Below are 12562 nucleotides of genomic sequence, written 5' to 3'. Positions count from 1 at the left end.
CCAAGATCCATCTAACATCAGCTACAATATCTCTAGTACCACGACCCCTTCTAAACCTAGCCTGGACTTCTGGTAGTTCTCTGTTGATGTGCTGTTAGCCAAATGAAAAAGAGGAGATGCTCTGGGTTATCCCTTAACTGTCACTCTAGGTTACCTTTTAATCTGACAAGGAGGCACATAGATAATTTACTTCAAGCTGCAGAATCAGATACAGACTATCACACACCTATTCCATATTTGGGTTTCCTAGTTCAATGACTGTATTAAACACTTTATTTAACTTTTCCTTTTTATTCCCTCCCACATACTGTCACCAACTGTCATCAAGGCAATGCCTTAGGATGCTTAAAATATGTTCCTTCCTCATTTCTGCTGTCACTTCACCATCTCTTACGAAATCCTACATTTCTTTAATCAAGGAGTATAATTCATGAGGTGAACAGAGAGAAGGGACTCTCCGTTTGTGGACCTCCAGGCCACTTACTACCTTGTTCACACAGATATCTTACTATTACAGTGACTGTCAGAAAATCTTGGATCTACACTTAACACCCTTGGTACCAGCAGGAAGAAAATCATGAGACATGTTGCACTGGGAAAGTCTGCAGTTAGGGACTTCTCCAAACTATTGAGGAGTAATGGACTAAGGAAGGTGTGTTTAGTTCAGGCCATGGTCTTTCTGTTGACTTAGTTATGCATCTGAGAGCTGGAAAATGATTAAGGATGGCAGAAAAAGAATTGAGGCCTTTGAACTGTGGTGTTGGAGAATTTGCTGATTATCTCATGGACTACCGAAAGAACAAATATGTCTTGGAGAGGGTGCAGCCAGAGTGCTCTTTGGAAGCAAAGATGATGAGTTGTACCTCACATACTTTGGGCATGTAGCTAAGAGAGGTTATTCCTTGGAGTGGGGTATGATGCTTGGAAAAGTGGAGGGTCAGTGAAGGAGAGGAAGCCCCTTGACCAGGTGGATTGATATGGTTATTGCCACAGTGGGCTTTAAAGTGTTGGGAAGCATGAGGGTGGCACAGGATAGGAGAGGGTTCATATCTGTTGTTCATAAGGTTGTCATCGACTCACTGCACTTAACATCAACCAGAATATCCCTGCCCTCTACATAAGCACATGTATCTCTCACTTCACTGATCTGTTTGTATCTAAGGAAGGGAAAGAGTAATTTTTGACTGTTTCTTCACTGATGTTGGCAGATGGCATCCATTTTACCAATCAATCGCTAACTCTTAGTTTATCCTTTTTACTACTTCTTTTATAAACTACCATTGGGGGGGGGAAAAAAACCACAACCAAAACCAAACAACTACTTTTGTTCGTATGAACTTCATACAGTTAATATAAATACAGCTATCAGCCACTCCTTTTTGCTGTCTTCTTCCTCCTTGGACACTTCTTTCAGTCATGGGGGAATCTGCTCCATGACTGTCCTCTGTTCTGCTGCTGCCACAGCAGTTTTGATATCCACAGAATGATCCATTGAACACTCTGGTCTTTCAGTAGTATAAAATAAAATAGCAAATTTGCAATGTGGTCTTGAAGATACTAGCTACGGAGTCCTCGTTTCTTCAGCTTTCTATGGCCCTTGGTTCTTATTGTCTCTTCTCTACCTACCTTTCTTTCTCAAAGTTCTTTCTATGAGTTATGCATTTCCCTCCATGCTAAGACCTGTACACACACACACACACACACACACACACACACACACACACACACTCTCCTGTATGGAATGTTCTTTCTTTACAGCCCCTTTCCTAGCTAATTTAAATTCAACTTTCAAAATTAATTTTAAACATCATCACCTCATGGAATCCTTCCTTGTTACCCTTTTTCCCAGATGAGTTAAAGAAATCTGTTACACTTTTATTCCAGACTATTTTTGCTTTGAAACTTTTATCATTCTTTTGATCACTCATTTAATCTCTCTCTTCCTTGGGATTTTTTTTTTCTTCTTCTTTTTAGTCCCATGAAAATTTGGATCATTTCAGACCTTCCATTCAGTGCTCTGGTATGATATCAGGTACATGGGTACTGATTGATGGAATTGAGGGTCTCCATTTGATTTTTCACCCCAAATAAGTTAATTTTTGTACTTCTACAAGGAGAATTCCCCTTCCACAGGACAAAAATAATGTCCAACATAATTTCTTATACTTTGAAGAGGTGTCTTTTTGAGCTCTAGTGTCATTACTGTTAAGCATTGGCTGTTAAGAAAAAAGTTGAAAAGTTTGGTAATTTTAACCCAATGATTCTATAGGAAGAAGAACTGGTTGGTGAGCCTGTAAAGGATACATCCTAGAAAACCCTACAAGGAAGTTCTCTGTCACAAAGGTGTCTGTGCCTTGAAATGGACTTACAGCTCTAGCAACAAGTGTGTGTGTGTGTGTGTGTGTGTGTGTTTATCATGGTTAGGTGCAATCGAGTCAACTACATCTTACAGTGACTCAATGAACAACAGATCAGAACCTTGCACTGTCCTGTGACATCTTCATGACCTCTGTTCTACTCAACCATATATATTGTCTTAATACCAACAAGGAGGTTATTGAGGCAATGGCAATGTTTTAAATTGTATCTAGTGACACAACCTGATACATTTTCTAAAAACCATTCTCTACTTAGGGCATAGAGAGCTTTCTTAACGCTACTGAGGCATGTTTTACATAGCATACTGTTTACCCAAGTGTTTTTAATTTGTCTTTGTTATATTTTGTTTGAGGGTTGGTGTTTTTTTTTTTTTTGCTTTTGTTTGTTTGTTTGTTTTTCATTTCAGTCTTTTAATAATTAAGCACATAAAACTGTACTACTTAATATATTTATCCATGAACTTTTTGTGAAATTCAGATCGCAGCGTATCATTTACAAATCTTTTTCTTTCTTCTGATCATCTACCCCTTTTGCACAGTTCTTGAAGACAATGTCATCATCCCATCTTCTTTTTACTTTGAAGTTAGCCTGAGGCTGAGATGGACCGGTGAGATTAAGAAGTGGGTTTCCACTCAGAATGTTTTCCATGCGAATTCTCTCTTCTTCAGGTTTTTGTTCTTGTTCCTTCCAGGCTTGCTCTTCAGCTCTTTATTTTTTAATTTTTTCTAGTTCCGCAAGAAGAGCTGCAGTGTCATCATCATCACTCTCCTCTTCATCATACTCACCTTCATCCTCCTCGTCTGTTAGAGGGTCATCTGCATCAAGGTTAGCAGCAGGAATCTGGTCTAGCCTAGGCTTCTTTGACACTGAAGAAGAAGTTGTATGTTCTCGTGTGGGACGATCTCTATTTTTTTCTCTTGCAGCAGCTTTTTCTCTCTCTTCCAACTCTCTTCTGAAGTCCCGATTGTGAACTTCTTCAGGGTCATCCTGAGTTATTTGTCTGTATTTTATCTTTGTATGCGAGGGTAGGTCTCTGCTTGAATACTGCTTGGAAAGCTGGCTCAAATCACTTTCTCCTTTTCCTCTTCCACCTCTTGCAGGCTCAAAAGTTGGTCTGGCTGCTGTTGTCATTTTGGTCGAGATCTGAAGCAGCAGCCTCTACAGATCGTACAGACTCCATTATGCCCACCGTCTCCCCTGGTTTATTTTTTTTGGTGGTTTTTGTTTTGCTTGGGTGTTTTGTTTTTGTTTTTTTTAGTAAAACTTTATCAATAAGTCTAAATATTGGGGGGGAGAGTTTGATATGGAAATTATAAATTCATGAACTTTTTTTTCCGTCAAAGATCATATACACATAGTGCTCATGGATTTAGAGTTTTGTTTGTTTGATTTTATTTAAGACTTGTCTAGGTCTGGGACATGTGGAGGAATCATGCAGGTACAGTTGTAACTCCTTCTTGGTATCTTCAGGTGTGCTTATACTTTATCACTCCCTTTGTAGTCATGTTTCCATTTTGTTGGCTCAGAACGCATCAGAGTACAAGATCATTTCTTTTATGTGAGTCAGAGATGCCAAAGCCAAGAGGAGTTTTAAATTCCTTTGTAGTTCTTGAGATTTAAAACTGTGCCTGTCTGTCTCTAAGAAGGGATATGGGCTCTGAACAGACATTAGAGACATCAAGTCAAGGCTCTGGCCTCTCTAGCCTCCCCTACATGTCCTCCCCAAACACACACTAGAACAGTCCCTACCTCCTATCCTTTTTCACAAGGCTTAGTTGGAAGACTATTCTTCAACATTGCAAACTACTCTAACAACATTTACAAACCACTCTTGGCTCAGCTAGACACATTGAGGTCCAGAGAAGAGAGGTAGAGACACCTTGAGAATCATACTTGGTTAGAGTAAATCTTTGTTCATCAGTACAAAATGGAAAAGAGATGGAACAACACCAGTTAAAAACATCATCCATCAAATATCTCTGACATCATCTCTTGGCTGTTCCTAATAGTGGTCAGATATTCAGAAAGATAGACTTAGGGTAGGAATGACTTCTTAAACACTCTAGGGAAAAGAAAACAGAATTGCAAATCTTTATTATCTTTTTTTATAACCCATAATGCCTTGTTGCCTAAAGACTTGATAAATGATTTAGACATTTTCTAAAATGCTATTCAGGGGGATTGTTTCAGTGTTAAAAAGCAGATGACTGGCTGTAAGTTTTGGCTTTTTTTGGTATTTATTTAGGATAAAGGAGGTATTAGAAAGGTGAAACTATAAAGCCTCTTGCAATATGATTTTGGCCACAGAGTGGATTTAGACTCTGCAGTCTTACTTTAAAGAGGTTCTCTTTGTATTAGCTTTGATGATTGTACCAACCAGCAACAATATGGGAATAAAATGATGGGACATATTGTTCATAAGCACTGGGGAAGAGCGTTATGCGTCACCTCCACAGCTTAGCAGCTAAAATTGGAGGCTCCAGGTGAGATTTAACTTATGGTCCCTGGCTGGAATCTGTACTTCTTCCCAGAGATTTCTACTGCTATCAATGGGATGGGGGAGGTTTTAAACTTCTCCCAGAGCTCTACTTATCTCTAGAGGATTGTTCCAGAGGCACAGAGTAGAGGTAGTGATGGGACAGATACCGATTATTACCATGATAAATGGAAGAGGAATGGTGTTACATTCATCACCAAAACAAACATTTCCAAGATCTAACTTGAAATGACAGAGACAGAGCCTCTCAATATTTAAGATATTTTTTCAGTAAGGCAGCTGCAGTTTTCTTTTCCTCTAACATTGCTGGCCTTTTCCTCCTCCTTTTTTCCTGCTTTCTCATTCTCTTCTTCTTTAGCAAAAATACTTTTCTTAAAAATGCATTAATTGGGGAGCTCTGGTGACCTAGTGGCAAGACACTGCACTGCAATCTTAGAGGTACGTGGTTCAAATCCACCAGATGCTCTGCTGGAGAAAGAGGGGGCAATCTCCTCCTGTACCAGTCAGATCTGATTTGATGGTACATGTAAAAATAATACAATAAAAATAAAAAAAATTTTTAAAAATACATTAATCTTTAAGTAATAAAATAGTAAAACGCTATAATAAAGCATAGGAGCCTCATGTTAGGCAGTGGTTACTTAGGTCTAATAGTGCAACTACAAGTCATGAAAGACAAGTTGATAAATTGACATTTACCAAAATTGAAACTTTCTGTGGGGAAAAGCATACCATTATACAAAGAAAAAGACAACCTTCAAAATTTGAGGGAAATAGTGTTTAATCGTATATATCTTTAAAAAAGACTTTGAAAGAACTCCCACAACTCATTAATAAAAAGACAACTCAATTAAACGAGGGAAAAGGATCTGAATAGACTTTTCCTTATATAAGATGCAATAGCCAAAAAGCATATGGTATTCGACATAATTATTGCTGAGTACCATCCATTGAGTGACTCCTAGCAAAGCTATGTGATGGAGCGGGAGGACTCCCCAAGGTTTTCTTGGCTGGAAGTTTTACTGAAGCAGACCCCTGGGTCTTTTTCTCTCAGAGTTGCTGAGTTCAAATCACCAGACCTCTAGTTGGCAGCTGAACACTTAACTGTAGTGTCGCCAGAAAATGTGAATGTATAGAAATAGAAGATGGATTAGTGGTTTCCTAGAACAGACTCAAAATTAGGATAAATAATTACACATTAATAATTTGCATTCTATTCATAATTGGAAGGTGGAATGTATGAAGTATGGATCTAGGAAAATTGAAAGTTGTCAAAAATGAAATTGAATACATAAAGATCAATATTCTAGGCATTAGTGAACTGAACTGGACTGCTATTGACCATTTTTGAACCGGATAATCATATGGTCTGCTAGCTTCGACATGATAAATAGAAGAGGAATGGTGTCACATTTATCAGCAAAATAAACATTTCCAGATCTATGCTGAAGTGCAATGCTGTCAGTAATCGGATAATATCCATACCAGTACAAGAAGATCTGTCAGTATGAATGTTACTAAAATTCATGAACCAAGCACAATACCAAAAGTGAAGAAACTGAGTATTCTTCCCAAATTGTGCTGTCTGAAATGGGTCCAACATTCAATCAAAATGAATTGATAATAGAATTTGCACCAGACTTCGCTTCAGTGACCTAACCTTGTTCTGATTTCACAAGTCCTTTGGGGTTTACAACCAGAACTCACCACCAGAATACACCATACATACCTTCTGTTCCAAACTGGCCTGAAGTGCTTATCTTGTCTTTGTTCTTGTTGTTCACTGATTCATGATCATAACTGATGCTGTAGTAGGTTTTCAGAGGCAGTAAATCACACAGAAGAGAGTGTCCATTCCACAGAGCTTCTGGCAGATTTGAGCCACATGGCTTTGGTTTGGGTTAGCAAATGCAACTTCTGACCACTAGGCCACCAGGGCTTCTCTGCTTTAGTAAAGAATAATGTTGAAATTTTGCTTTTAACAAGCTTATCTCAAGGGCGGATCTTGAGGTTTAGTGGAGGAGAAACATTAAGTCCTGTCCTGTACTCTGGAGATATTTGCATTTGAATGGATTTGAAGAACTTCAAGGACATTTGATTGAAGAAATTCACGTTCGAAAGAGAGAAAAAAAATAGAGACTGATTCTTTAAAACTGGAACAAGCTGTTTAGCTTCTGAGGCAAAGTAAAGTTGGTGCCCATCAGAGCCCACTTCCAGGACTTCAAGTTAAAGGGAGCTGGCCAGTAGTGTACCCATTCATTTATATTGATTGTGAATCCAAGTAAGATGAAGTCATTGAGAGTCTCAAGTCTTCATCTATTATGATGTTGCCCCCTGGTCCAGGGCAAGGACTTTTGTGTTCTTAATGTTGAGATGCAATGTATATTGAAGGCTTTGATCTTCTGCATAAGTGCTTCAAGTCCTCTTCACTTTGAGCCAGCAAGGTTGTGTCATCTGCATAATGAATTTTATTGATAAATCTTCCTCCAATCCTGATGCCACATTCCTCTTCGTAGAGTCCAGCTTCTTGAATAATCTGCTCAGCATACAGATTAAATAAGTATAGAGAAAGGATCTAACCCTGACACACACACCTTTTCCAGTTTTAGACCATGCACTGTTCTTTTGCTCTGTTGGCACAGCAGCCTCTTGGTCTAGGTGTCGGTTCTGGAATTTCCATTCTTCTCAATGTTAATCATGAGGGGTGAACAAATCAGAAATTGCCTGTTTAAAAGGGGGGTATTAAGACATGAGGCATGAAGTAGCTGGTTTACAGGCTCTTACGAATGAATTTATTATTGAGATGATGATTATAAGGGGGAGAACCCACAATATGCATGAATTTAATACAATGTGAATGTCTATCTCTCTTGGTGCTCTGGTAGCATCGTCAGTAGGTTTCTGACCATCAAACCCAAAGGAGGTGCCTCTCTGACAGTTTGAATGCACAGCAAGTCCTCACGAGAAAGATGGGCATTTACAGGCTTCAAAAACTTGTGGCAAGTTCAACTTTGAGTAGGTTCTGACTCAACCGCAGTGAGCTGACTTGTAAGGAAAATGTGTTAAAAATGTTCATATTCCTTGTCTACCTTCCTCTTTAGCATTTCCAGAAAAGGAAAAAAAAGAAACCTTATCCTGTTTTTTTGAGGTTGTCCTTTCTTTATCTGATTGACTTAAATGTTAGACACCTTTTTCCAATTAACTTTAGGCTCCAATATCATTTGGTTTCTCTAGCTTATTTACAACAGCTTGGCATTAAAAGGACAACCATTTGCCAAAAAAGAATAGAGGCTTTTTCTTCTCTACATTATATTTTATAGGACAATCAGTTTCCAGCATCTTTTCTACTTTAAACTGGGTAATAAGGTATTAATATGCACTAGAGCCATTTGAATCAGCCTCTTCTTTTCATTCCGTAGCATTCATACATATTTAAAAGTTTCTTAACTTTGTCTAACTAGGTCAGTGGAGTATTTCCCAATCTTGCTATTGTTTGTCCAAGCTGACACTGTATAAAGAAGGGAGAAGAAGACAGATGGCTGGGATTTTTTTCTCTCTCTCTTCCATCCATGACGCGTGGACTGCAGACAGCTAAAGTCATGGAAATTTAGTCTTAGAAAGAACTAGAGGTATTAAGCTTCTCACGTCTTTTTTTTTTACCTTTTAAAAAATTGTTTATTCACTAATTTATGTGCCCCCTTTTCTCTCCTTTCCATGCCCCGCCCCACTTACCCTTGGAAGAGTATTAATTGTTGTACACATGGTTTTAAATCACCCTTTCCTTTCAGAATGTCTTTCCTTTCACTCATTCCAGTGCTGTATTCATTACTTATCTCTTCTTTTCTTCTTAGGCCTGAGGAAGCTGAGAAAGTCTATATAGAAATATGACCTAAGCTGTAAGTTTTAACAATAGGTTGCTATTATCATTTCCTTGTACAGATCAAGGCTCAAGTTAGGTAACTTGTCTGAGCTCACACAGCTGGTAAATGGTGAAATCAGTATTTGAACGCCAGTTTGTCTGACTTAAAAATAGATGCTTTCTGTGCTTCATGACTTCTCCCACTGATTACCTCTATAGCTGTTGTGAGGGAGCTACGAGGATCAGGGAGGCACTGGAAAGCTTCAAGATGGAGGAAAAGGAGTACTATCCCCTTGAATATTTAGAGTTTATGTTGTTGTTGTATTTCTCCTCAGGGAAAGACTGCATCTGGGTTTTATTTTGTCTCCTCCTGGGCCTGTCTTCTGACTTGAGCCTGCTGTGACTCTGCTCCTGCCCAGTGTCTCCTGAGCTCCCTCCTTTAACCTAGTTGAGGAGGCTGATCCTAATCTTCCTAGCTTCCTTCTCCACATAGTTGTCCTCCTTCCCTCAAACAAAGCCATAAGCCTTCCTCTATTTTAAAATTCTGCAAGGATGAGCTGGAGGGACAAACTGGCAGATGAAGGTATAAGCAAAGGCCAAAGAACTCTTGGAGTTGTCTGCATGTTAGTTCCTCCTGTGCCTTCTGTTCTCCCTCAGTTACTTGATGAAGCTCACAGTCTCTTCTTACCCTAGAACATCCGTTTTTTAGGTAGGAGAAGACTATTCCTTTAGAAATCCCTTCTGTACAGTTTGTGGGCCTACATGTCTGAGTATGTTCTTAGGAAGAATGAGAAATATGTTTCTATCACTGACAGCTTCCCTCAATACTAGTGCCTCATTGTCATTGGTCGCTGTTCTTCCCTGCAAAACTATGCTGTACCCAGCAATTATCCAGCTATTTGCTCACAGAAATTGTTGAGGTTCGACTCGCACACATGAGCCCTTGGAGAGTAAGATAAAATTTCTGTGTAGTTACTTTTAGACCTGAGGGTTTGGTGGATGGTAGTCCATCTAAAATATTTTGGAAGACTCTAAAGTGCTATTTGGAAGCAGGAGTGGCATCCGTTTCCTAAGCAAAATGTCTCTGGAAACTATGAACTTTGATAAATGGCAACAACTAGAAAACGGCTCAGGCATTTTGTTCATAGGGTCGCTCTGAGTTTTGTTTGACTTGGCAACAATCAACTACAACAACAAAGTGTTATGGGCAAACTCTTCCTGTGGGATTAACTGCTTCTAAAAATCTTCTGGCGGGTCAGCTCTGGGTTGGTTTTGGCTCAGTGGTACACAACAACAACTAAAGTGCTATGACCTAGTGAAAAGTCATTACTATCAATGCTATTAATATCATGATGGGGACAACAGCTATAGTAACAATAATCACGCCATTCTCTCACATACTTGAAAAACTCAAACTCACTTGCTGTCTACTTGAACTGACTCACAAATGACCCTCCAGTGGAGTTTTAGAGGCTACAAGTTGCATGGGAGGAAATTGCACATCTTTCTGCCACGTAGCCGCTGGTAGAGTTGAACCACCAGAGAGGCACCACCTTTTTACTAGTAGCACAACTCCCTAGGAACTATGCCACCAGAGTTCTGTTGCTCTCATATTGTTATGTGCTATCAAATTGGAGCTCATATCTGTCCCTCCAGCAGATTGTCAAAGGGGTAAATTGCATGGGAGGAGATTGTCCCTCTTCCCCCTGCAGAGCAACTGGTGGATTCAAACTGTGTGTCTCTAGGATTGCAGCACAAGTTCTTACCACTTGGCCACCACAGGATATAATGATATTAAAATTCAGAAAGGCAAAAATCATTAAATTAGCAGATTATTCTACCTGATTAGCCTTACTTTCTTGTCTGTATATTTAGAAAAATAATCCTTACCTTTTAGTTTTTGGTCAAGAGAAACAGACATAATTGTACCTAACATTTTTATGAGTGCTTGTGTATGTTACCTGTAAGTTCTAGCTAAATTATTTGCATGTATTATAATTATCTCAACAATGTTTGAGGCATGTTCTACCACTCTGTGATTTTTATAGATTAGGAAACTGAAACACATAGATATATTAAAAAATTCCTAAAATCTATCTAGTACTATATAATGATGTTGGAATTTAAGAACTTAACATAAACCACTTGGTCCAAAAGACTGTGATTTAAAAAGATATTGTTGTTGTTGTTGTTAGGTGCCATGAAGTTGAATATGACTCATAGTGACTCTTTGAACACCAGATCTGAACCCTGTTGTAACCTATGCTATCTTCACACTCTCTGACACACTCAAGCCCATTGCCACAGTCACTTTGTTAGTCCACCTGGATGAAGGTCTTGTTCGCTTTCACTGTCTCTCATCAATCTTTCCAAGCATAATGTCCCTCTCTGAGGAATAGCGTCTTCTAACAGCATGCCCCAAGTAAGTGAGATAAAGCTTTATCATCTTTGCCTTTAAGGAGCACTCTGGCTCACCTTCTCATGACATGTCTGTTTGTTCTTTTGGCAGTCTATTGGAAATTCACTACTCTTCTCTAACACCACAGTACAAAAGCATCAATTCTTATTCTGTTATCCTTATTCATTGTCCAGCTCTTAGTAGCATAGCAAATAATTAAAAATGCCTTGGTCTTAATCAGGGATACCTTAGTCCTCAAACTGATATCATTGCTCATCAGTAATTTGGAGAGATCCCTGACTGAAGGCTTTCCAATTGCAATAAATAGTTTAAAAAGATACAGTTCTAGGAATCAGTTAATATATTACCCAGTGCACATTACATTTTTGATTGATAAATATAATATCACAGCATATTGAATTTCTGGAAAATTACACAAAAGCAAAATGCTTATTTTTGTTGTCATTATGACATTGTGTCTTTCTTGTTACTTAGTAAGGAATGCATAAAAAATAGTGAAGGGAGTGAGAGTTCATGCTTAGCTGGTTACCTTGATCAAGATAGACAACCACATTTGACAATCTTGGCTCCAGTTTACTTATTTTTAGGAGGCTGAATTATTCACTTGGAATGTCTACACTGATTACATTGACCAGAGAAATAAATGCCAATCCAACCTCCCACTTGTCCTGGCTGTGGGTAAGGCTGGTTTCAAATGAGAAGTGACCTTTCTTGAGACAAGACTGCTCACATCTGTCATTTAATGTAGAGGTTGGAGGGTGATTGAGTGATTGTCCGCAAAGAATGTGCTATTTTGAAACTCAAAGAGGTCTAATCAGGACAGAATATGCCCTCATACCACATATAGCCAGTTTCTTATCCAAGAGAAAGTCTTTTGCACAACATTCCAGTGAACGGTTGTATCGGCTCTAGAGGTGCTCCTTTAGCCACGGAGCTACCTCTACCCAGCAGTCTATTTCAACCTACAAATTCTCAGTGAATGCTCATCCTATACTCCTTTTGCTAAGCTGGTAAGAGAGTAATTGGTAGTATTCTGCAGATACACTGGCAAAGAATCCAGGAAGCACACAGAAAACAGCCTAAGAAGTGACACTAGTGGGTAAGGAATTGTGCTGCTAGCTGAAAATGCAAACTATTTGAATCAGCTTTTCAAGGGAGAAAAATGAGCAGTCTTTTCCCATGAGATGTAGAGCCTCAGCAACCCCTGAGAAGGTCAGCAGAATCAGTTCTTACTTGATGCAATGATTTTATATATGTAGATGTTGTTGTTAATTGCCTTCGAGTTGAGCACAACTCATAGCAACCCTATAAACAAAAGGCCTGAAGCCCCTCTACAACTATTGACATTCATCAAACTTTGTGGAGTTTCTGGAAGCATGTTATTTAGGAACTGGATGCCGCTCCTGCT

The 12562-nt window shown here is 38.9% G+C and overlaps 1 protein-coding gene and 1 pseudogene across 1 annotated transcript in view; one reads left to right on the top strand and one right to left on the bottom strand.

Annotated features, from left to right (window-relative positions):
• The window catches only part of AGBL4 (ATP/GTP binding protein-like 4), a 1996071-nt gene that overhangs the window by 1064105 nt on the left and 919404 nt on the right, over positions 1 to 12562 (top strand). The window lies entirely within an intron of this gene.
• Positions 2816 to 3510, bottom strand: LOC102846561 (annotated as a pseudogene).

The sequence above is a fragment of the Elephantulus edwardii genome, unplaced genomic scaffold (genome assembly GCF_000299155.1).
Source record: "Elephantulus edwardii isolate Elephantulus edwardi_28Jun2011 unplaced genomic scaffold, EleEdw1.0 scaffold00005, whole genome shotgun sequence".
Classification (NCBI taxonomy): Eukaryota; Metazoa; Chordata; class Mammalia; order Macroscelidea; family Macroscelididae; genus Elephantulus; species Elephantulus edwardii.
The sequence above is the reverse complement of the archived record's forward strand: the minus strand, read 5'-3'. Positions and strand labels throughout refer to the sequence as shown.